We start from the raw sequence: 24,916 nt of genomic DNA on the forward strand, positions 1-24,916 counted from the left end.
GTGCGTGGGATGTTTCGGCATGTGTGGGGTGTTTTAGTGAATGTGTGTTAGTGAGTGTGTGTGGTGTTTTGGTGAATGTGTGTGTGGTGTTTTGGTGAATGTGTGGCGTGTTTTGGTGAATGTGTAGAGTGTTTTGGTATGTGTGGCGTGTTTTGCTGAATGTTGAGTGTGGGATGTTTTGGTGTGGGTCTATGTGGTGTTTTGGTGAATGGGTGTGGGGTGCTCGGGTGAGTTTGTGGATTGGTGAGTGTGTGGGTGTTTTGGTGTGTGTGTGGAGTGTTTTGGTCTGTGTGGAGTCATTTTGGTGATAGTGTGTGCCGTGCTTTGGTGAGTGTATGGGTTATTTTGGTGTGAGTGTGGGTTGTTTTGCTGAGTGTGTGTGTGGTGTTTTGGTGAGTGTGAGGGTGTGTTTTGGTGAGTGTGTGGTGTTTTAGTGAGTACGTGTGGGGGGTCTTTCGGTGTGTGCGAGTGTGGTGTTTTGGTAAGTGTGTGGGGTGTTTTGGTGAGGGTTAGTGGCGTGTTTTGGTGAGTGTGAGTGGGGTATTTTGGAGTGTGTGCAGTGTTTTGGTATGTGTGGTGTGTTTTGGTGAGTGTGAGGGGTGTGTTTTAGTGAGTGTGTGAGGTGTTTTGGGCTGAGGGCTGTTTTGGTGAGTATGTGAGGGCTATTTATGTGAATGGGTGAGGGGTCTGTTGGTGAGTGTCTGTATCGTGCTTTGGTGACTGTGTGTGGGGCATTTTGGTGAGCGTCTGTGGGCTGTTTTGGCGAATGGGTGTGCGTAGGGGGTTTTGGTGTGTGTGTGGTGTCTTTTGTTGAATGTGTATAGTGTTTTGGTGACTGTGTATGTGGTGTTTTGGTAAGTGGGTGTGGTGTGGTTTGGTGTGTGTTTTGGTATGTGTGTGATGGTTTGGTGAATGTGTGGTGCGTTTTGGTGAATGTGAGTGATGTTTTGGTGTGGGTGTGTGGGGTGTTTTGCTGAGGGTCTGTGGGATGTTTTGGTGAATGGGTTTTGCTGTGAGAGGTGTTTTGGTGAATACGTGAGGGATCTTTTGGTGAGTGTGTGGGGTGTTTTGGTGGGTGTGACTGGTGTTTTGGTGAATGTGTGTGGGGTGTTTCGGCATGTGTGGGGTGTTTTGGTGAGGGTTAGTGACGTGTTTTGGTGAGTGTGAGTGGGATGTTTTGGTGAGTGTGTGTGGGAGTTTTGGTAAGGATGAGTGGCGTGTTTTGGTGACTGTGTGGTGGGTGTTTTGGTGAGGGTTAGTGGCGTGTTTTGGTGAGTGTGTTTTTGGTGTTTTGGTGAGTATGTGAGGCGTGTTTTGGTGTGCATGGGGTATTTTGGTGAATGTGTGAGGGGTATTTTGGTGTTTGTGTGGGGTGTTTTGGTGAATGGGTGAGGGATCTTTTGCGAAGTGTATGTGGAGTGTTGTGATAAGTGTGCGTTGGGTGTTTTGGTGTGTGTGGGGTGTTTTGGGGTGTTTTGGTGAGTGTGTGTGGGGCCTTTAGTGAGTGTGTGTGGGATCTTTTGATTAGAGTGTTTGGGGGTGTTTTCGTGAATGGTTAGGGAATCTTTTGGTGAATGTGGGATGTTTTGGTGATTATGTGGGGGTATTTTAGTGAGTGTGTATGGGCTGTTTTGGTGAGTGTGTGGGGGGTGTTTTGGTGAGTATGTGTGGTGTTTTGGTGATTTTGTGTGGGGTGTTTTGGGAGTGTGTGCGGTGTGTTTTGGTGTGCGTGGGGTATTTTGGAATGTGCATTGTGGTTTGGTGAGTGTGTGTGGAGGGTCTTTTGGTGTGTGTGGGCAGTTTTTTGATGAGTGCGTGTGGGATGTTTTGGCGTGAGGGGTGTTTTGGCGTGAGGGGTGTTTTGCTGAATGTGTGAGGGATTTTTTAGTGAGTGTGTGGGGTGATTTGGTGAGTGTGTTTGTGGTGTTTTGGTGAGTGTATGGGGTGTTTTGGTGAGTGTATGGGGTGTTTTGCTGTGTGTGTGGGGTGACTGGGTGAGTGTGGGGTGTTTTGGCGAGTGTATGGGGTGGTTTGGTGAGTGTTAATGGAGGGTCTTTTGGTGTGTGTGAGTGTGGTGTTTTGGTGAGTGTGAGTAGGGTGTTTTGGTGAGCGTTAGTGGCCTGCCTTGGTGAGTGTGTTTTTGGTGTTTTGATGAGTATGTGTGATGTGTCTTGGTGTGCATGGGGTATTTTGAAGTGTGTGCGGTGAATTGGTGAGTGTGTGTGGGGTGTTTTAGTGAATGTGTGGCGCGTTTTGATGAATGTGAGTGGGGTGTTTTGGTGAATGTGGGATGTTTTGGTGAGTGTGTGTGGGGGGTGTTTTGATGAGTGTGTGTGGCATGTTTTGGTGGATGGGTGTGGTGTTTTAGTGAGTGTGTGAGGAGTGTTTTGCTGAGTGTGTGTGGTGTGCTTTGATGAATGGGTAAGGGATCTTTTGGCGTGTGTGCGCGGTTTTTTGATGAGTGTGTGAGGGGTGTTTTGGTGAGTGTGTGTGTGGTCTTTTGCTGAGTGTATGTGGTGTGGTTTGGTGAGTGTTTTGGTGAGTGTGTGTGTGATGTTTTGGTGAATGTGTGGTGTGTTTTGGTGAATGTGAGTGGTGTTTTGGTGAATGTGAGTGGTGTTTTGGTGTGGGTGTGTGGGGTGTTTTGATGAGTGCGTGTGGGGTGTTTTGACGTGAGGGGTGTTTTGGCGTGAGGGGTGTTTTGCTGAATGTGTGAGGGATTTCAGGGTGAGTGTGTGGGGTGATTTGGTGAGTGTGTTTTTGGTGTTTTGGTGAGTGTATGGGGTGTTTTGGTGAGTGTATGGGGTGTTTTGCTGTGTGTGTGGGGTGACTGGGTGAGTGTGGAGTGTTTTGGCGAGTGTATGGGGTGGTTTGGTGAGTATTTATGGAGGGTCTTTTGGTGTGTGTGAGTGTTGTGTTTTGGTGAGTGTGAGTAGGGTGTTTTGGTGAGCGTTAGTGGCCTGCCTTGGTGAGTGTGTTTTTGGTGTTTTGATGAGTATGTGTGGTGTGTCTTGGTGTGCATGGGGTATTTTGAAGTGTGTGCGGTGATTTGTTGAGTGTGTTTGGGGTGTTTTAGTGAATGTGTGGCGCGTTTTGATGAATGTGAGTGGGGTGTTTTGGTGAATGTGGATGTTTTGGTGAGTGTGTGTGGGGGGTGTTTTGGTGAGTGTGTGTGGTGTGTTTTGGTGGATGGGTGTGGTGTTTTAGTGAGTATGTGAGGAGTGTTTTGCTGAGTGTGTGTGGTGTGCTTTGGTGAGTTTGTGCGCGCAGTGTTTTGGTAAGTGTGAGTGAGGTGTTTTGATGAATGGGTAAGGGATCTTTTGGCATGTGTGCGCGGTTTTTTGATGAGTGTGTGAGGGGTGTTTTGGTGAGTGTGTGTGTGGTCTTTTGCTGAGTGTATGTGGTGTGGTTTGGTGAGTGTTTTGGTGAGTGTGTGTGTGATGTTTTGGTGAATGTGAGTGGTGTTTTGGTGAATGTGAGTGGTGTTTTGGTGTGGGTGTGTGGGGTGTTTTGGTGAGGGTCTGTGGGGTGTTTTGGTGAATGGGTGAGGGGTCTTTAGGCGTGTGTGGTGTTTTGGTGAATGGGTGTGTGGTGTTCGGGTGAGTTTGTGTGGTGTGGATTGGTGAATGTGTGGGGGGTGTTTTGGTGTCTAGGGGGTGTTTTGGTGAATGCGTGTGGGTGTTTTGGTGAGTATGTGTGGGTCTTATGTTGAGTGTAGGAAGTTTTGGTGAGTGGGGGGGCTGTTATGGTGAGTGTGTGAGGGGTATTTTGGTGAATGGGTGAGGGGTCTGTTGGTGAGTGTGTGTGTGGTGTTTTGGTGATTGTGTTTGTGGAGTGTTGTGGTGTGTGTAGTGGGTTTTGGTGAGTGTATGTGGGGTGCTTTGGTGTGTATGAGTATTTTGGTGAGTGTGTGTGGGGTGTTTCGGTGAGTGTGTGGGGGGTGTTTCGGTGAGTGTGTGGGGGGTGTTTTGGTGATTGTGTGTGGTGTGTTTTGGTGATTGTGTGTGGTGTGTTTTGGTGTGTGTAGTGGGTTTTGGTGAGTGTATGTGAGGTGCTTTGGTGTGTATGAGTGTTTTGGTGAGTGTGTGTGGTGTTTTGGTGAGTGTGTTTGTGGTGTTTTGGTGTGTGTTGGGTGTTTTGGTGAAGGTGTGGCATGTTTTGGTGTGGGGGTGGTTTGGTGAGTGTGTGTGGGGTGTGTTGGTGAGTTTGTGCGCTGTTTTGGTGAATGTGTGCATGGTGCTTTGGTGAATGTGGGATGTTTTGGTGAGAGTGGAATGTTTTGGTGAGGGTGTGTGGGGTGTTTTGGTGATTGTGTGTGGAATGTTTTGGTGATTGTGTGTGGTGTGTTTTGGTGTGTGTAGTGGGTTTTGGTGAGTGTATGTGAGGTGCTTTGGTGTGTATGAGTGTTTTGGTGAGTGTGTGTGGTGTTTTGGTGGTGTTTTGGTGTGTGTTGAGTGCTTTGGTGAGTGTGTGAGGACTGATTTGGTGAGCATGTTTGTGGTGTTTTGGTGAAGGTGTGGCGTGTTTTGGCGTGGGGGTGGTTTGGTGAGTGTGTGTGGAGTGTGTTGGTGAGTGTGTGCGGTGTTTTGGTGAATGTGTGCGGGGTGTTTTGGTGAATGTGGGGTGTTTTGGTGAATGTGGGATGTTTTGGTGAGTGTGGAATGTTTTGGTGAGGGTGTGTGGGGTGTTTTAGTGAGTGTAGGATGATTTGGTGAGTGTGGGATGTTTTGGTGAGGGTGTGGGGGTGTTTTGGTGAGTGTGACTCGTGTTTTGGTGAATGTGCGTGGGATGTTTCGGTGTGTGTGGGGTGTTTTGGTGAATGTGTGTTAGTGAGTGTGTGTGGTGTTTTGGTGAATGTGTGTGTGGTGTTTTGGTGAATGTGTGGCGTGTTTTGGTGAATGTGTAGCTTGTTTTGGTATGTGTGGCGTGTTTTGCTGAATGTTGAGTGTGGGATGTTTTGGTGTGGGTCTATGTGGTGTTTTGGTGAATGGGTGTGGGGTGCTCGGGTGAGTTTGTGAATTGGTGAGTGTGTGGGTGTTTTGGTGTGTGTGTGGAGTGTTTTGGTCTGTGTGGAGTCATTTTGGTGATAGTGTGTGCCAAGCTTTGGTGAGTGTGTGGTGTTTTAGTGAGTACGTGCGGGGGGTCTTTCGGTGTGTGCGAGTGTGGTGTTTTGGTGAGTGTGTGGGGTGTTTTGGTGAGGGTTAGTGGCATGTTTTGGTGAGTGTGAGTGGGGTATTTTGGAGTGTGTGCAGTGTTTTGGTATGTGTGGTGTGTTTTGGTGAGTGTGAGGGGTGTGTTTTAGTGAGCGTGTGAGGTGTTTTGGGCTGAGGGCTGTTTTGGTGAGTGTGTGAGGGCTATTGATGTGAATGGGTGAGGGGCATTTTGGTGAGCGTCTGTGGGCTGTTTTGGCGAATGGATGTGTGTAGTGGGTTTTGGTGTGTGTGTGGTGTCTTTTGTTGATTGTGTGTAGTGTTTTGGTGACTGTGTATGTGGTGTCTTGGTAAGTGGGTGTGGTGTGGTTTGGTGAGTGTTTTGGGATGTGTGTGATGGTTTGGTGAATGTGTGGTGCGTTTTGGTGAATGTGAGTGATGTTTTGGTGTGGGTGTGTGGGGTGTTTTGCTGAGGGTCTATGGGATGTTTTGGTGAATGGGTGAGGAGTCTTTAGGTGTGTATGGTGTTTTGGTGAATGGGTGTGGTGTGGATTGGTGAATGTGTGGTGCGTGTTTTGGTGTGTGGGGGTGTTTTGGTGAATGTGTGTGGGGTGTTTTGGTGAATGTGTGTGGGGTGTTTTGGTGAGTATGTCTGTAGTGTTTTGGTGAGTTTGTCTGGGTTGGTTTGGTGAGTATATGTGGGGTATTTTGGTGTGTGTAGTGGGTTTTGGTGAGTGTATGTGGGGTGCTTTGGTGTGTATGAGTGTTTTGGTGAGTGTGTGATGTTTTGGTGAATGTGTGGCGTGACTTGGTGAATGTGAGTGGCTTTTGGTGAATGTGCGTGGGTGTTTTGGTGAGTTTGTCTGGTGTGGTTTGGTGAGTATATGTGAGGTGTTTTGGTGAGTGTGTGTGGGGTGTTTTGGTGATTGTGGAATGTTTTGGTGAGTGTGGGATGTTTTGGTGAAGGTGTGGCATGTTTTGCTGTGAGAGGTGTTTTGGTGAATACGTGAGGGATCTTTTGGTGAGTGTGTGGGGTGTTTTGGTGGGTGTGACTGGTGTTTTGGTGAATGTGTGTGGGGTGTTTCGGCATGTGTGGGGTGTTTTGGTGAGGGTTAGTGACGTGTTTTGGTGAGTGTGAGTGTGATGTTTTGGTGATTGTGTGTGGGAGTTTTGGTAAGGATGAGTGGCGTGTTTTGGTGACTGTGTGGTGGGTGTTTTGGTGAGGGTTAGTGGCGTGTTTTGGTGAGTGTGTTTTTGGTGTTTTGGTGAGTATGTGAGGCGTGTTTTGGTGTGCATGGGGTATTTTGGTGAATGTTTGAGGGGTATTTTGGTGTTTGTGTGGGGTGTTTTTTTGAATGGGTGAGGGATCTTTTGCGAAGTGTATGTGGAGTGTTGTGATAAGTGTGCGTTGGGTGTTTTGTTGTGTGTGGGGTGTTTTGGGGTGTTTTGGTGAGTGTGTGTGGGGTCTTTTGGTGAGTGTGTGTGGGATCTTTTGATTCGAGTGTTTTGGGGGTGTTTTCGTGAATGGTTAGGGAATCTTTTGGTGAATGTGGGATGTTTTGGTGAGTTTGTGGGGGTATTTTAGTGAGTGTGTATGGGATGTTTTGGTGAGTGTGTGGGGGTTGTTTTGGTGACTCAGTGAGGGAACGTTTGGTGAGTGTTTGTGGAGTGCTATGTGAGTGTGTGTGCGGTGTTTTGGTGAGTGTGTGAGGTGTTTTGGTGAGTGTGTGTGGTGTTTTGGTGATTTTGTGTGGGGTGTTTTGGTGTGCGTGGGGTATTTTGGAATGTGCATTGTGGTTTGGTGAGTGTGTGTGGAGGGTCTTTTCGTGTGTGTGGGCGGTTTTTTGATGAGTGCGTGTGGGATGTTTTGGCGTGAGGGATGTTTTGGCGTGAGGGGTGTTTTGCTGAATGTGTGAGGGATTTTTTGGTGAGTGTGTGGGGTGATTTGGTGAGTGTGTTTGTGGTGTTTTGGTGAGTGTATGGGGTGTTTTGGTGAGTGTATGGGGTGTTTTGCTGTGTGTGTGGGGTGACTGGGTGAGTGTGTGGTGTTTTGGCGAGTGTATGAGGTGGTTTGGTGAGTATTTATGGAGGGTCTTTTGGTGTGTGTGAGTGTTGTGTTTTGGTGAGTGTGAGTAGGGTGTTTTGGTGAGCGTTAGTGGCCTGCCTTGGTGAGTGTGTTTTTGGTGTTTTGATGAGTATGTGTGGTGTGTCTTGGTGTGCATGGGGTATTTTGAAGTGTGTGCGGTGATTTGGTGAGTGTGTTTGGGGTGTTTTAGTGAATGTGTGGCGCGTTTTGATGAATGTGAGTGGGGTGTTTTGGTGAATGTGGGATGTTTTGGTGAGTGTGTGTGGGGGGTGTTTTGGTGAGTGTGTGTGGTGTGTTTTGGTGGATGGGTGTGGGATGTTTTGGTGAGTGTGTGAGGAGTGTTTTGCTGAGTGTGTGTGGTGTGCTTTGGTGAGTGTGTGCGCGCAGTGTTTTGGTAAGTGTGAGTGAGGTGTTTTGATGAATGGGTAAGGGATCTTTTGGCGTGTGTGCGCGGTTTTTTGATGAGTGTGTGAGGGGTGTTTTGGTGAGTGTGTGTGTGGTCTTTTGCTGAGTGTATGTGGTGTGATTTGGTGAGTGTTTTGGTGAGTGTGTGTGTGATGTTTTGGTGAATATGTGGTGTGTTTTGGTGAATGTGAGTGGTGTTTTGGTGAATGTGAGTGGTGTTTTGGTGTGGGTGTGTGGGGTGGTTGGTGAGTGTGGGATGTTTTGGTGAAGGTGTGGCATGTTTTGCTGTGAGAGGTGTTTTGGTGAATACGTGAGGGATCTTTTGGTGAGTGTGTGGGGTGTTTTGGTGTGTGTGACTGGTGTTTTGGTGAATGTGCGTGGGGTGTTTCGGCATGTGTGGGGTGTTTTAGTGAGGGTTAGTGACGTGTTTTGGTGAGTGTGAGTGGGATGTTTTGGTGAGTGTGTGGGAGTTTTGGTAAGGATCAGTGGCGTGTTTTGGTGACTGTGTGGTGGGTGTTTTGGTGAGGGTTAGTGGTGTGTTTTGGTGAGTTTGTTTTTGGTGTTTTGGTGAATATGTGAGGCGTGTTTTGGTGTGCATGGGGTATTTTGGTGAATGTGTGAGGGGTATTTTGGTGAATGTGTGAGGGGTATTTTGGTGTTTGTGTGGGGTGTTTTGGTGAATGGGTGAGGGATCTTTTGCGAAGTGTATGTGGAGTGTTGTGATAAGTGTGCGTTGGGTGTTTTGGTGTGTGTGGGGTGTTTTGGTGAGTGTGTGTGGGGTGTTTTGGTGAGTGTGTGTGGGATCTTTTGATTAGAGTGTTTGGGGGTGCTTTCGTGAATGGTTAGGGAATCTTTTGGTGAATGTGGGATGTTTTGGTGAGTATGTGGGGGTATTTTAGTGAGTGTGTATGGGCTGTTTTGGTGAGTGTGTGGGGGGCGTTTTGGTGAGTTTGTATGTGGTGTTTTGGTGACTCAGTGAGGGAACTTTTGGTGAGTGTTTGTGGAGTGCTATGTGAGTGTGTGTGCGGTGTTTTGTTGAGTGTGTGAGGTGTTTTGGTGAGTGTGTGTGGTGTTTTGGTGATTTTGTGTGGGGTGTTTTGGTGTGCGTGGGGTATTTTGGAATGTGCATTGTGGTTTGGTGAGTGTGTGCGGAGGGTCTTTTGGTGTGTGTGGGCGGTTTTTTGATGAGTGCGTGTGGGGTGTTTTGGCGTGAGGGGTGTTTTGGCGTGAGGGGTGTTTTGCTGAATGTGTGAGGGATTTTTTTGGTGAGTGTGTGGGGTGATTTGGTGAGTGTGTTTGTGGTGTTTTGGTGAGTGTTTGGGGTGTTTTGGTGAGTGTATGGGGTGTTTTGCTGTGTGTGTGAGGTGACTGGGTGAGTGTGGGGTGTTTTGGCGAGTGTATGGGGTGGTTTGGTGAGTGTTTATGGAGGGTCTTTTGGTGTGTGTGAGTGTGGTGTTTTGGTGAGTGTGAGTAGGGTGTTTTGGTGAGCGTTAGTGGCCTGCCTTGGTGAGTGTGTTTTTGGTGTTTTGATGAGTATGTGTGGTGTGTCTTGGTGTGCATGGGATGTTTTAGTGAATGTGTGGCGCGTTTTGATGAATGTGAGTGGGGTGTTTTGGTGAATGTGGGATGTTTTGGTGAGTGTGTGTGGGGGGTGTTTTGGTGAGTGTGTGTGGCATGTTTTGGTGGATGGGTGTGGTGTTTTAGTGAGTGTGTGAGGAGTGTTTTGCTGAGTATGTGTGGTGTGCTTTGATGAATGGGTAAGGGATCTTTTGGCGTGTGTGCGCGGTTTTTTGATGAGTGTGTGAGGGGTGTTTTGGTGAGTGTGTGTGTGGTCTTTTGCTGAGTGTATGTGGTGTGGTTTGGTGAGTGTTTTGGTGAGTGTGTGTGTGATGTTTTGGTGAATGTGTGGTGTGTTTTGGTGAATGTGAGTGGTATTTTGGTGAATGTAAGTGGTGTTTTGGTGTGGGTGTGTGGGGTTTTTTGGTGAGGGTCTGTGGGGTGTTTTGGTGAATGGGTGAGGGGTCTTTAGGCGTGTGTGTGGTGTTTTGGTGAATGGGTGTGTGGTGTTCGGGTGAGTTTGTGTGGTGTGGATTGGTGAATGTGTGGGGAGTGTTTTGGTGAATGCGTGTGGGTGTTTTGGTGAGTTTTTTTGGTCTTATGTTGAGTGTAGGAAGTTTTGGTGAGTGGGGGGGGCTGTTATGGTGAGTGTGTGAGGGGTATTTTGGTGAATGGGTGAGGGGTCTGTTGGTGAGTCTGTGTGTGGTGTTTTGGTGATTGTGTTTGTGGAGTGTTTTGGTGTGTGTAGTGGGTTTTGGTGAGTGTATGTGAGTTGCTTTGGTGTGTATGAGTGTTTTGGTGATTGTGTGTGGTGTTTTGGTGAGTGTGTTTGTGGTGTTTTGGTGAAGGTGTGGCGTGTTTTGGCGTGGGGGTGGTTTGGTGAGTGTGTGTGGAGTGTGTTGGTGAGTTTGTGCGGTATTTTGGTGAATGTCTGCGTGGTGTTTTGGTGAATGTGGGATGTTTTGGTGAGTGCGGAATGTTTTGGTGAGGGTGTGTGGGGTGTTTTAGTGAGTGTGGGATGATTTGGTGAGTGTGGGATGTTTTGGTGAGGGTGTGTGGGGTGTTTTGGTGAGTGTGGGATGATTTGGTGAGTGTGGGATGTTTTGGTGAGGGTGTGTGGGGTGTTTTGGTGAGTGTGTGTGGGGTGTTTTGGTGAGTGTGTGTGGGGTGTTTTGGTGTGTGTTGGGTGTTTTGGTGTGTGTGTGGCATTTTGGTGAATGTGTGGCGTGTTTAGTATGTGTGACGTGTTTTGCTGAATGTTGAGTGTGGGATGTTTTGGTGTGGGTCTGTGTGGTGTTTTGGTGAATGGGTGTGGGGTGCTCGGGTGAGTTTGTGTGGTGTGGATTGATGAGTGTGTGGGTGTTTTGGTGTGTGTGGAGTCATTTTAGTGATAGTGTGTGCCGTGCTTTGGTGAGTGTGTGTGGGGTGTTTGGGTGAGTGTGTGTGGTATGGTTTGGTGAGTGTTTTGGTGAGTGTGTGTGGTGTTGGTGAGTGTGTGTGTGGTGTTTTGGTGTGTGTGTGTGGTGTTTGGGTGTGTGTGTGGGGGGTGTTTTGGTGTGTGTGTGTGCTGTTTTGGGAGTGCGTGTGGAGTTTTTTGGTGTGTGTGTGGTGTTTTGGTGAGTGTGAGTGTGGTGTTTTAGTGAGTGTGTGGTGTGTTTTGGTGAGTGTGTGTGGTGTGTTTTGGTGAGTGTGTGGTGTGTTTTGGTGAGTGTGTATGGGCTGTTTTGGTGATTGTATTTGTGGTGTTTTGGTGAATGTGTGGTATTTTGGTGAGTACGTGTGGGGGGGTCTTTTGGTGAATATGCGAGGGATCTTTTGGTGAGTATGTGGGGTGTTTTGGTGTGTGTGACTGGTGTTTTGGTGAATGTGCGTGGGGTGTTTCGGCATGTGTGGGGTGTTTTGGTGAATGTGTATCAGTGAGTGTGTGTGGTGTTTTGGTGAATGTGTGTGTGGTGTTTTGGTGAATGTGTGGCGTGTTTTGGTGAATGTGTAGCGTGTTTTGGTTAGTATGTGTGGCATCTTTTGCTGAATGTTGAGTGTGGGATGCTTTGGTGTGGGTCTATGTGGTGTTTTGGTGAATGGGTGTGGGGTGTTCGGGTGAGTTTGTGGATTGGTGAGTGTGTGGGTGTTTTGGTGTGTGTGTGGAGTGTTTTGGTCTGTGTGGAGTCATTTTGGTGATAGTGTGTGCCGTGCTTTGGTGAGTGTATGGGTTGTTTTGGTGTGAGTGTGGATTGTTTTGGTGAATGGGTGTGGGTTATTTTGCTGAGTGTGTGTGGTGTTTTGGTAAGTGTGTGGGTGTGTTTTGGTGAGTGTGTTTGTGGTGTTTTGGTGAGTGTGTGGTGTTTTAGTGAGTAGATGTGGGGGGTCTTTCGGTGTGTGTGAGTGTGGTGTTTTGGTGAGTGAGTGGGGTGTTTTGGTGAGGGTTAGTGGCGTGTTTTGGTGAGTGTGAGTGGGGTATTTTGGAGTGTTTGCAGTGTTTTGGTATGTGTGGTGTGTTTTGGTGAGTGTGTGAGGTGTTTTGGGCTGAGGGCTGTTTTGGTGAGTGTGTGAGGGCTATTTATGTGAATGGGTGAGGGGTCTGTTGGTGAGTGTGTGTCGTGCTTTGGTGACTGTGTGTGGGGCATTTTGGTGAGCGTCTGTGGGCTGTTTTGGCGAATGGGTGTGTGTGTTTTGGTGAGTGTGTGATGTGTTTTGGTGTGTGTAGTGAGTTTTGGTGAGTGTGTGGGGTGTTTTGGTGTGTGTGTGGTGTCTTTTGTTGAATGTGTATAATGTTTTGGTGACTGTGTATGTGGTGTTTTGGTAAGTGTGTGTGGTGTGGTTTGGTGAGTGTTTTGGTATGTGTGTGATGTTTTGGTGAATGTGTGGTGTGTTTTGGTGAATGTGAGTGGTGTTTTGGTGTGGGTGTGCGGGGTGTTTTGCTGAGGGTCTGTGGGATGTTTTGGTGAATGGGTGAGGAGTCTTTAGGTGAGTGTGTGTGGTGTTTATTGAATGGGTGTGGTGTGTTCGGGTGCATTTTTGTGGTGTGTGGTGTGGGGAATGTGTGGGGCGTGTTTTGGTGTATGAGGGGTGTTTTGGTGAATGTGTGTGGGGTGTTTTGGTGAGTGTGTGTGGTGTTTTGGTGAGTTTTTCTGGGGTGGTTTGGTGAGTATATGTGGCGTGTTTTGGTGAATGTGTGTGGGGGTGTTTTGATGAGTATGTGGGGGTGTTTTGGTGAGTGTGTGTGGTGTTTTGGTGTGTGTAGTGGGTTTTGGTGAGTGTATGTGGTGTCTTTTGTTGAATGTGTAGTGTTTTGGTGACTGTGTATGTGTTGTTTTGATAATTGTGTGGGGTGTGGTTTGGTGAGTGTTTTGGTATGTGTGTGATGTTTTGGTTAATGTGTGGTGTGTTTTGGTGAATGTGTGTGGTGTTTTGGTGAATGTGTGTGGTGTTTTGGTGTGGGGTGTTTTGATGAATGTGTGAGGGGTCTTTAGGTGTGTTTGTGGTGTTTTGGTGAATGGGTGTGGGGTGTTCGGGTGCGTTTGTGTGGTGTGGATTGGTGAATGTGTGGGGCGTGTTTTGGTGTGTGGGGGTTGTTTTGGTGAATGTGTGTGGGGTGTTTTGGTGAGATTGTCTGGGGTGGTTTGGTGAGTATATGTGGGGTGTTTTGGTGAATGTGTGTGGGGGGTGTTTTGATGAGTGTGTGGGGGTGTTTTGGTGAGTGTGTGTGTGGCGGTTTGGTGTGTGTAGTGGGTTTTGGTGAGTGTATGTGGGGTGCTTTGGTGTGTATGAGTGTTTTGGTGAGTGTGTGGGGTGTTTTGGTGTGTGTGGTGTCTTTTGAATGTGTTTAGTGTTTTGGTGACTGTTTGTGGTGTTTTGGTGAGTGTGTGGGGTGTTTTGCTGAGTGTATACAGTGTGGTTTGGTGAGTGATTTGGTGAGCGTGTGTGTTATGTTTTGGTGAATGTGTGGCGTGTTTTGGTGAATGTGTAGTGTGTTTTGGTATGTGTGGCGTGTTTTGCTGAATGTTGAGTGTGGGATGTTTTGGTGTGGGTCTATGTGGTGTTTTGGTGAATTGGTGTGGGGTGCTCGGGTGAGTTTGTGGATTAGTGAGTGTGTGGGTGTTTTGATGTGTGTGTGGACTGTTTTGGTCTGTGTGGAGTCATTTTGGTGATAGTGTGTGCCGTGCTTTGGTGATTGTATGGGGTCTTTTGGTGTGAGTGTGGGTTGTTTTGCTGAGTGTGTGTGTGGTGTTTTGGTGAGTGTGAGGGTGTGTTTTGGTGAGTGTGTTTTTGGTGTTTTGGTGAGTGTATGGGGTGTTTTGGTGAGTGTATGGGGTGTTTTGCTGTGTGTGGGGTGACTGGGTGAGTGTGGGGTGTTTTGGCGAGTGTATGGGGTGGTTTGGTGAGTGTTTATGGAGGGTCTTTTGGTGTGTGTGAGTGTGGTGTTTTGGTGAGTGTGAGTAGGGTGTTTTGGTGAGCGTTAGTGGTCTGCCTTGGTGAGTGTGTTTTTGGTGTTTTGATGAGTATGTGTGGTGTGTCTTGGTGTGCATGGGGTATTTTGAAGTGTGTGCGGTGATTTGGTGAGTGTGTGTGGGGTGTTTGAGTGAATGTGTGGCGCGTTTTGATGAATGTGAGTGGGGTGTCTTGGTGAATGTGGGAAGTTTTGGTGAGTGTGTGTGGGGGATGTTTTGGTGAGTGTGTGTGGTGTGTTTTGGCCGATGGGTGTGGTGTTTTAGTGAGTGTGTGAGGAGTGTTTTGCTGAGTGTGTGTGGTGTGCTTTGGTGAGTGTGTGCGCGTAGTGTTTTGGTAAGTGTGAGTGAGGTGTTTTGATGAATGGGTAAGGGATCTTTTGGCTGTGTGCGCGGTTTTTTGATGAGTGTGTGAGGGGTGTTTTGGTGAGTGTGTGTGGTCTTTTGCTGAGTGTATGTGGTGTGGTTTGGTGAGTGTTTTTGTGAGTGTGTGTGTGATGTTTTGGTGAATGTGTGGTGTGTTTTGGTGAATGTGAGTGGTATTTTGGTGAATGTGAGTGGTGTTTTGGTGTGGGGTGTTTTGGTGAGGGTCTGTGGGGTGTTTTGGTGAATGGGTGAGGGGTCTTTAGGCGTGTGTGTGGTGTTTTGGTGAATGGGTGTGTGGTGTTCGGGTGAGTTTGTGTGGTGTGGATTGGTGAATGTGTGGGGGGTGTTTTGGTGTCTAGGGGGTGTTTTGGTGAATGCGTGTAGGTGTTTTGGTGAGTATGTGTGGGTCTTATGTTGAGTGTAGGAAGTTTTGGTGAGTGGGGGGGTTGTTATGGTGAGTGTGTGAGGGGTATTTTGGTGAATGGGTGAGGGGTCTGTTGGTGAGTGTGTGGTGTTTTGGTGATTGTGTTTGTGGAGTGTTGTGGTGTGTGTAGTGGGTTTTGGTGAGTGCATGTGGGGTGCTTTGGTGTGTATGAGTGTTTTGGTGAGTGTGTGTGGTGTTTTGGTGAGTGTGTTTGTGGTGTTTTGTTGTGTGTTGGGTGTTTTGGTGAAGGTGTGGCGTGTTTTGGCGTGGGGGTGGTTTGGTGAGTGTGTGTGGAGTGTGTTGGTGAGTTTGTGCGGTGTTTTGGTGAATATGTGCGGGGTGTTTTGGTGAGTGTGGGATGATTTGGTGAGTGTGGGATGTTATGGTGAGGGTGTGTGGGGTGTTTTGGTGAGTGTGTGTGGGGTGTTTTGGTGAGTGTGTGTGGGGTGATTTGGTGTGTGTTGGGTGTTTTGGTGTGTGTGTGGCATTTTGGTGAATGTGTGGCGTGTTTAGTATGTGTGACGTGTTTTGTTGAATGTTGAGTGTGGGATGTTTTGGTGTGGGTCTGTGTGGTGTTTTGGTGAATGGGTGTGGGTGCTCGGGTGAGTTTGTGTGGTGTGGATTGGTGAGTGTGTGGGTGTTTTGGTGTGTGTGGAGTCATTTTAGTGATAGTGTGTGCCGTGCTTTGGTGAGTGTGTGTGGGGTGTTTGGGTGAGTGTGTGTGGTATGGTTTGGTGAGTGTTTTGGTGAGTGTGTGTGGTGTTTTGGTGAGTGTGTGTGTGGTATTTTGGTGTGTGTGTGTGGTGTTTGGGTGTGTGTGTGGGGGGTGTTTTGGTGTGTGTGAGTGTGCTGTTTTGGGAGTGCGTGTGGAGTTTTTTGGTGTGTGTGTGGTGTTTTGGTGAGTGTGAGTGTGGTGTTTTAGTGAGTGTGTGGTGTGTTTTGGTGAGTGTGTGTGGTGTGTTTTGGTGAGTGTGTAGTGTGTTTTGGTGAGTGTGTATGTGCTGTTTTGGTGAGTGTGTTTGTGGTGTTTTGGTGAATGTGTGGTGTTTTGGTGAGTACGTGTGGGGGGGTCTTTTGGTGAATACGTATGGGATCTTTTGGTGAGTGTGTGGGGTGTTTTGGTGTGTGTGACTGGTGTTTTGGTGAATGTGCGTGGGGTGTTTCGGCATGTGTGGGGTGTTTTGGTGAATGTGTATTAGTGAGTGTGTGTGTTGTTTTGGTGAATGTGTGTGTGGTGTTTTGGTGAACGTGTGGCGTGTTTTGGTGAATGTGTAGCGTGTTTTGGTTAGTATGTGTGGCATCTTTTGCTGAATGTTGAGTGTGGGATGCTTTGGTGTATGTCTATGTGGTGTTTTGGTGAATGGGTGTGGGGTGTTCGGGTGAGTTTGTGGATTGGTGAGTGTGTGGGTGTTTTGGTGTGTGTGTGGAGTGTTTTGGTCTGCGTGGAGTCATTTTGGTGATAGTGTGTGCCGTGCTTTGGTGAGTGTATGGGTTGTTTTGGTGTGAGTGTGGATTGTTTTGGTGAATGGGTGTAGGTTGTTTTGCTGAGTGTGTGGTGGTGTTTTGGTAAGTGTGTGGGTGTGTTTTGGTGAGTGTGCTTGTGGTGTTTTGGTGAGTGTGTGGTGTTTTAGTGAGTAGATGTGGGGGGGTCTTTCGGTGTGTGCGAGTGTGGTGTTTTGGTGAGTGTGTGGGGTGTTTTGGTGAGGGTTAGTGGCGTGTTTTGGTGAGTGTGAGTGGGGTATTTTGGAGTGTATGCAGTGTTTTGGTATGTGTGGTGTGTTTTGGTGAGTGTGTGAGGTGTTTTGGGCTGAGGGCTGTTTTGGTGAGTGTGTGAGGGCTATTTATGTGAATGTGTGTCGTGCTTTGGTGACTGTGTGTGGGGCATTTTGGTGAGCGTCTGTGGGCTGTTTTGGCGAATGGGTGTGTGTGTTTTGGTGAGTGTGTGATGTGTTTTGGTGTGTGTAGTGGGTTTTGGTGAGTGTGTGGGGTGTTTTGGTGTGTGTGTGGTGTCTTTTGTTGAATGTGTATAATGTTTTGGTGACTGTGTATGTGGTGTTTTGGTAAGTGTGTGTGGTGTGGTTTGATGAGTGTTTTGGTATGTGTGTGATGTTTTGGTGAATGTGTGGTGTGTTTTGGTGAATGTGAGTGGTGTTTTGGTGTGGGTGTGTGGGGTGTTTTGCTGCGGGTCTGTGGGATGTTTTGGTGAATGGGTGAGGAGTCTTTAGGTTACTGTGTGTGGTGTTTAGGTGAATGGGTGTGGTGTGTTCGGGTGCACATTTGTGGTGTGTGGTGTGGGGCGTGTTTTGGTGTATGAGGGGTGTTTTGGTGAATGTGTGTGGGGTGTTTTGGTGAGTGTGTGTTGGGTGTTTTGGTGTGTGTGTGGCATTTTGGTGAATGTGTGGCGTGTTTAGTATGTGTGACGTGTTTTGCTGAATGTTGAGTGTGGGATGTTTTGGTTTGGGTCTGTGTGGTGTTTTGGTGATTGGGTGTGGGGTGCTCGGGTAAGTTTGTGTGGTGTGGATTGGTGAGTGTGTGGGTGTTTTGGTGTGTGTGGAGTCATTTTAGTGATAGTGTGTGCCGTGCTTTGGTGAGTGTGTGTGGGGTGTTTGGGTGAGTGTGTGTGGTATGGTTTGGTGAGTGTTTTGGTGAGTGTGTGTGGTGTTTTGGTGAGTGTGTGTGTGTTGTTTTGGTGTGTGTGTGTGATGTTTGGGTGTGTGTGTGGGGGGTGTTTTGGTGTGTGTGAGTGTGCTGTTTTGGGAGTGCGTGTGGAGTTTTTTGGTGTGTGTGTGGTGTTTTGGTGAGTGTGAGTGTGGTGTTTTAGTGAGTGTGTGGTGTGTTGTGGTGAGTGTGTGGTGTGTTTTGGTGAGTGTGTATGGGCTGTTTTGGTGAGTGTGTTTGTGGTGTTTTGGTGAATGTGTGGTGTTTTGGTGAGTACGTGTGGGGGGGTCTTTTGGTGAATACGTGAGGGATCTTTTGGTGAGTGTGTGGGGTGTTTTGGTGTGTGTGACTGGTGTTTTGGTGAATGTGCGTGGTGTGTTTCGGCATGTGTGGGGTGTTTTGGTGAATGTGTATCAGTGAGTGTGTGTGTTGTTTTGGTGAATGTGTGTGTGGTGTTTTGGTGAATGTGTGGCGTGTTTTGGTGAATGTGTAGCGTGTTTTGGTTAGTATGTGTGGCATCTTTTGCTGAATGTTGAGTGTGGGATGTTTTGGTGTGGGTCTATATGGTGTTTTGGTGAATGGGTGTGGGGTGTTCGGGTGAGTTTGTGGATTGGTGAGTGTGTGGGTGTTTTGGTGTGTGTGTGGAGTGTTTTGTCTGCGTGGAGTCATTTTGGTGATAGTGTGTGCCGTGCTTTGGTGAGTGTATGGGTTGTTTTGGTGTGAGTGTGGATTGTTTTGGTGAATGGGTGTGTGGTGTTTTGGTAAGTGTGTGGGTGTGTTTTGGTGAGTGTCTTTGTGGTGTTTTGGTGAGTGTGTGGTGTTTTAGTGAGTAGATGTGGGGGGTCTTTTGGTGTGTGCGAGTGTGGTGTTTTGGTGAGTGTGTGGGGTGTTTTGGTGAGGGTTAGTGGCGTGTTTTGGTGAGTGTGAGTGGGGTATTTTGGAGTGCATGCAGTGTTTTGGTATGTGTGGTGTGTTTTGGTGAGTGTGTGAGGTGTTTTGGGCTGAGGGCTGTTTTGGTGAGTGTGTGAGGGCTATTTATGTGAATGGGTGAGGGGTCTATTGGTGAGTGTGTGTCGTGCTTTGGTGACTGTGTGTGGGGCATTTTGGTGAGCGTCTGTGGGCTGTTTTGGCGAATGGGTGTGTGTGTTTTGGTGAGTGTGTGATGTGTTTTGGTGTGTGTAGTGGGTTTTGGTGAGTGTGTGGTGTCTTTTGTTGAATGTGTATAATGTTTTGGTGACTGTGTATGTGGTGTTTTGGTAAGTGTGTGTGGTGTGGTTTGGTGAGTGTTTTGGTATGTGTGTGATGTTTTGGTGAATGTGTGGTGTGTTTTGGTGAATGTGAGTGGTGTTTTGGTGTGGGTGTGTGGGGTGTTTTGCTGAGGGTCTGTGGGATGTTTTGGTGAATGGGTGAGGAGTCTTTAGGTTAGTGTGTGGTGTGGTGTGTTCGGGTGCACTTTTGTGGTGTGTGGTGTGGGGCGTGTTTTGGTGTATGGGGGGTGTTTTGGTGAATGTGTGTGGGGTGTTTTGGTGAGTGTGTGTGGTGTTTTGGTGAGTTTGTCTGGGGTGGTTTGGTGAGTATATGTGGGGTGTTTTGGTGAATGTGTGTGGGGGGTGTTTTGATGAGTGTGTGGGGGTGTTTTGGTGAGTGTGTGTGTGGTGTTTTGGTGTGTGTAGTGGGTTTTGGTGCGTGTATGTGGTGTCTTTTGTTGAATGTGTAGTGTTTTGGTGACTGCGTATGTGGTGGTTTGATAAATGTGTGGGGTGTGGTTTGGTGAGTGTTTTGGTATGTGTGAGATGTTTTGGTGAATGTGTGTGGTGTTTTGGTGAATGTGTGTGGTGTTTTGGTGAATGTGTGAGGGGTCTTTAGGTGTGTGTGTGTGTGGTGTTTTGGTGAATGGGTGTGGGGTGTTCGGGTGCGTTTGTGTGGTGTGGATTGGTGAATGTGTGGGGCGTGTTTTGGTGTGTGGGGGTTGTTTTGGTGAATGTGTGTGGGGTGTTTTGGTGAGATTGTCTGGGGTGGTTTGGTGAGTATATGTGGGGTGTTTTGGTGAATGTGTGTGGGGGGTGTTTTGATGAGTGTGTGGGGGTCTTTTGGTGAGTGTGTGTGTGGTGTTTTGGTGTGTGTAGTGGGTTTTGGTGAGTGTATGTGGGGTGCTTTGGTGTGTATGAGTGTTTTGGTGAGTGTGTGGGGTATTTTGGTGTGTGTGGTGTCTTTTGAATGTGTTTAGTGTTTTGGTGACTGTTTGTGGTGTTTTGGTGAGTGTGTGGGGAGTTTTGCTGAGTGTATGCAGTGTGGTTTGGTCAGTGATTTGGTGAGCGTGTGTGTGAGGTTTTGGTGAATGTGTAGCGTGTTTTGGTGAATGTGAGTGGTGTTTTGGTGCGTTTGTCTGGGGTGGTTTGGTGAGTGTGGAATGTTTTGGTGAGTGTGGAATGTTTTGGTGAGTGTGCTTGTGGTGTTTAGGTGAAGTTGTGGCGTGTTTTGCTGTGAGGGATGTTTTGGTGACTGTGAGTGGTGTTTTGGTGCGTTTGTCTGGGGTGGTTTGGTGAGTATATGTGGGGTGTTTTGGTGTGTGTGTGGGGTGTTTTGGTGAGTGTGGAATGTTTTGGTGAGTGTGGAATGTTTTGGTGAGTGTGGAATGTTTTGGTGAGTGTGCTTGTGGTGTTTTGGTGAAGGTGTGGCGTGTTTTGCTGTGAGGGATGTTTTGGTGACTGTGTGGGGTGTTTTGGTGAATGTGTGTTAGTGAGTATGTGTGGTGTTTTGGTGAATGTGTGTGTGGTGTTTTGGTGAATGTGTGGCATGTTTTGGTGAATGTGTAGTGTGTTTTGGTATGTGTGGCGTGTTTTGCTGAATGTTGAGTGTGGGATGTTTTGGTGTGGGTCTATGTGGTGTTTTGGTGAATGGGTGTGGGGTGCTCGGGTAAGTTTGTGGATTAGAGTGTGTGGGTGTTTTGGTGTGTGTGTGTGGAGTGTTTTGGTCTGCGTGGAGTCATTTTGGTGATAGTGTGTGCCGTGCTTTGGTGAGTGTATGGGTTGTTTTGGTGTGAGTGTGGATTGTTTTGGTGAATGGGTGTGGGTTGTTTTGCTGAGCGTGTGGTGGTGTTTTGGTAAGTGTGTGGGTGTGTTTTGGTGAGTGTGTTTGTGGTGTTTTGGTGAGTGTGTGGTGTTTTAGTGAGTAGATGTTGGGGGGTCTTTCGGTGTGTGCGAGTGTGGTGTTTTGGTGAGTGTGTGGGGTGTTTTGGTGAGGGTTAGTGGCGTGTTTTGGTGAGTGTGAGTGGGGTATTTTAGAGTGTTTGCAGTGTTTTGGTATGTGTGGTGTGCTTTGGTGAGTGTGTGAGGTGTTTTGGGCTGAGGGCTGTTTTGGTGAGTGTGTGAGGGCTATTTATGTGAATGGTTGAGGGGTCTGTTGGTGAGTGTGTGTCGTGCTTTGGTGACTGTGTGTGGGGCATTTTGGTGAGCGTCTGTGGGCTGTTTTGGCGAATGGGTGTGTGTGTTTTGGTGAGTGTGTGATGTGTTTTGGTGTGTGTAGTGGGTTTTGGTGAGTGTGTGGGGTGTTTTGGTGTGTGTGTGGTGTCTTTTGTTGAATGTGTATAATGTTTTGGTGACTGTGTATGTGGTGTTTTGGTAAGTGTGTGTGGTGTGGTTTGGTGAGTGTTTTGGTATGTGTGTGATGTTTTGGTGAATGTGTGGTGTGTTTTGGTGAATGTGAGTGGTGTTTTGGTGTGGGTGTGTGGGGTGTTTTGCTGAGGGTCTGTGGGATGTTTTGGTGAATGGGTGAGGAGTCTTTAGGTTAGTGTGTGGTGTGGTGTGTTCGGGTGCACTTTTGTGGTGTGTGGTGTGGGGCGTGTTTTGGTGTATGGGGGGTGTTTTGGTGAATGTGTGTGGGGTGTTTTGGTGAGTGTGTGTGGTGTTTTGGTGAGTTTGTCTGGGGTGGTTTGGTGAGTATATGTGGGGTGTTTTGGTGAATGTGTGTGGGGGGTGTTTTGATGAGTGTGTGGGGGTGTTTTGGTGAGTGTGTGTGTGGTGTTTTGGTGTGTGTAGTGGGTTTTGGTGAGTGTATGTGGTGTCTTTTGTTGAATGTGTAGTGTTTTGGTGACTGCGTATGTGGTGTTTTGATAAATGTGTGGGGTGTGGTTTGGTGAGTGTTTTGGTATGTGTGAGATGTTTTGGTGAATGTGTGTGGTGTTTTGGTGAATGTGTGTGGTGTTTTGGTGAATGTGTGAGGGGTCTTTAGGTGTGTGTGTGTGTGGTGTTTTGGTGAATGGGTGTGGGGTGTTCGGGTGCGTTTGTGTGGTGTGGATCGGTGAATGTGTGGGGCGTGTTTTGGTGTGTGGGGGTTGTTTTGGTGAATGTGTGTGGGGTGTTTTGGTGAGATTGTCTGGGGTGGTTTGGTGAGTATATGTGGGGTGTTTTGGTGAATGTGTGTGGGGGGTGTTTTGATGAGTGTGTGGGGGTCTTTTGGTGAGTGTGTGTGTGGTGTTTTGGTGTGTGTAGTGGGTTTTGGTGAGTGTATGTGGTGTCTTTTGTTGAATGTGTAGTGTTTTGGTGATTGTGTATGTGGTGTTTTGATAATTGTGTGGGGTGTGGTTTGGTGAGTGTTTTGGTATGTGTGTGATGTTTTGGTTAATGTGTGGTGTGTTTTGGTGAATATGTGTGGTGTTTTGGTTTTTCTGGGGTGGTTTGGTGAGTATATGTGGGGTGTTTTGGTGAATGTGTGTGGGGTGCTCGGGTAAGTTTGTGGATTAGAGTGTGTGGGTGTTTTGGTGTGTGTGTGGAGTGTTTTGGTCTGTGTGGAGTCATTTTGGTGATAGTGTGTGCCGTGCTTTGGTGAGTGTATGGGGTGTTTTGGTGTGAGTGTGGGTTGTTTTGCTGAGTGTGTGTGTGGTGTTTTGGTGAGTGTGAGGGTGTGTTTTGGTGAGTGTGTGGTGTTTTAGTGAGTACGTGTTGGGGGGTCTTTCGGTGTGTGTGTGTGGTGTTTTGGTGAGTGTGTGGGTTGTTTTGGTGAGGGTTAGTGGCGTGTTTTGGTGAGTGTGTGTGTGTTTTGGTTAGTGTGAGGGTGTGTTTTGGTGAGTGTGTGGTGTTTTGGTGAGTGTGAGGGGTGTGTTTTAGTGAGTGTGTGAGGTGTTTTGGGCTGAGGGCTGTTTTGGTGAGTGTGTGAGGGCTATTTATGTGAATAGGTGAGGGGTCTGTTGGTGAGTGTGTGTATCGTGCTTTGGTGACTGTGTGTGGGGCATTTTGGTGAGCGTCTGTGGGCTGTTTTGGCGAATGGGTGTGTGTAGTTGGTTTTGGTGTGTTTGTGGTGTCTTTTGTTGAATGTGTATAGTGTTTTGGTGTCTGTGTATGTGGTGTTTTGGTAAGTGGGTGTGGTGTGGTTTGGTGAGTGTTTTGGTATGTGTGTGATGGTTTGGTGAATGTGTGGTGTGTTTTGGTGAATGTGAGTGATGTTTTGGTGTGGGTGTGTGGGATGTTTTGCTGAGGGTCTGTGGGATGTTTTGGTGAATGGGTGAGTAGTCTTTAGGTGTGTATGGTGTATGGCGAATGGGTGTGGTGTGGATTGGTGAATGTGTGGGGCGTGTTTTGGTGTGTAGGGGGTGTTTTGGTGAATGTGTGTGGGTTGTTTTGGTGAGTATGTGTGTGGTGTTTTGGTGAGTTTGTCTGGGGTGGTTTGGTGAGTATATGTGGGGTGTTTTGGTGTGTGTAGTGGGTTTTGGTGAGTGTATGTGGGGTGCTTTGGTGTGTATGAGTGTTTTGGTGAGTGTGTGATGTTTTGGTGAATGTGTGGCGTGACTTGGTGAATGTGAGTGGGTTTTGGTGAATGTGTGTGGGTGTTTTGGTGAGTTTGTCTGGTGTGGTTTGGTGAGTGTATGTGAGGTGTTTTGGTGAGTGTGTGTGGGGTGTTTTGGTGTGGGTCTGTGGGCTGTTTTGGCGAATGGGTGTGGGGTGCTCGGGTGAGTTTGTGTGGTGTGGATTGGTGAGTGTGTGGGTGTTTTGGTGTGTGTGGAGTGTCTTTTGTTGAATGTGTATAGTGTTTTGGTGACTGTGTATGTTGTGTTTTGGTAAGTGTGTGTGGTGTGGTTTGGTGAGTGTTTTGGTATGTGTGCGATGTTTTGATGAATGTGTGGTGTGTTTTGGTGAATGTGAGTGGTGTTTTGGTGTGGGTGTGCGGGGTGTTTTGCTGAGGGTCTGTGGGATGTTTTGGTGAATGGGTGAGGAGTCTTTAGGTGAGTGTGTGTGGTGTTTATTGAATGGGTGTGGTGTGTTCGGGTGCATTTTTGTGGTGTGTGGTGTGGGGAATGTGTGGGGCGTGTTTTGGTGTATGGTGGGTGTTTTGGTGAATGTGTGTGGGGTGTTTTGGTGAGTGTGTGTGGTGTTTTGGTGTGGGTGTGTGGGGTGTTTTGCTGAGGGTCTGTGGGATGTTTTGGTGAATGGGTGAGGAATCTTTAGGTGAGTGTGTGTGGTATTTTGGTGAATGGGTGTGGTGTGTTTGGGTGCGTTTGCGTGGTGTGGATTGGTGAATGTGTGGGCCGTGTTTTGGTGTATGGGGGGTGTTTTGGTGAATGTGTGTGGGGTGTTTTGGTGAGTATATGTGTAGTATTTTGGTGAGTTTGTCTGGGGTGATTTGGTGAGTATGTGTGGGGTGTTTTGGTGAATGTGTGTGGGGGGTGTTTTGGTGAGTGTGTGTGGTGTTTTGGTGAATGGGTGTGTGTGTTTTGGTGTGTGTAGTGGGTTTTGGTGAGTGTGTGAGGTGTGTTTTGGTGAGTGTGTGTGGTATAATTTGGTGAGTGTTTTGGTAAGTGTGTGTGGTGTTTTGGTGTGTGTGGGGTGTTTTGGTGAGTGTGTGTGGTGTTTTGGTGAGTGTGTGAGGGATGTATTCTCAAGCACAGCGACACAGCGTGGTGTTAGATCTGGTTTTATTTTCTACAGTAAATATAAAAATACAGGGTAGGAGTAGGGGAGATTTCCCTGCTGTGATCGGTGACAGCTACAGTAATATAATAAAATGTTAGAGGCGGGGGAGCAGGAACACACACAGTGCCCCGTCACGCACACTGCTCCAGACCGCCTTCAAAACACACCCATTGGTGGCCCCAGCTCTCCACATACATGGAGCAGAGACTCAGAGTCAGCACACTTTACAGTCACTAGTTTAAATGTTAATTATTTTGTTACAATCTCTCCCACCACACTCCCCTCTCCTTCCCAACCAAGCAGTCAAAGGACAGCGGTGATCTCCAGAGCAGGTTAACATCATTATTTTCCCCCGAGGCACATGTTCCAGGCGCAGTATCTGAGTTGTTGCTGTGATATATACAGTGCTGTACATGTTCACCGGGAAAACATCCCTCAGACACCACGAAGAGGCAAGGACTCCTGAGTAACAGATTCATCGTCCTCCCTTCCCGCATCTCGGGCTGGCCCCAGCTCCCGCTGCTCGGCCTTGTCAGGGTTTGTACCAGGCGGGAAGCAGGGCCCAGTTTGGCCCGTATCTACAGAGGGGGGGGGGGGGGGTGCTGCAGGCACAGCAACGTCGGGTCGGGGGGAGGTGGAGGGGGGGTGTATGGGGAGCTCTGTCCCTCAGTGAAGTGAGTGGATTCAGGCCAAGGAGCCGGAGGAGAGGCCTTTCAATGGATCACACCGGCACTCCGTGTTGGGAAAAGGGGCCGGCACCCATTTACAGTACCCGAGGAGGGGGGCTGGTTAGTGAAATCCAGGGGGTTCGCTTGCGCTCTCTCCGGGGGCTTCGAGGGGGGCAATACCCTGGGATGTTTCAACATTCAGCCAGCTTCCAGCACAGTGTTTATCGGGGAGTGCCAGGCACGGGCTGCAAC

Source organism: Pristiophorus japonicus, chromosome 14 (genome assembly GCF_044704955.1).
Source record: "Pristiophorus japonicus isolate sPriJap1 chromosome 14, sPriJap1.hap1, whole genome shotgun sequence".
Taxonomy (NCBI): Eukaryota; Metazoa; Chordata; class Chondrichthyes; family Pristiophoridae; genus Pristiophorus; species Pristiophorus japonicus.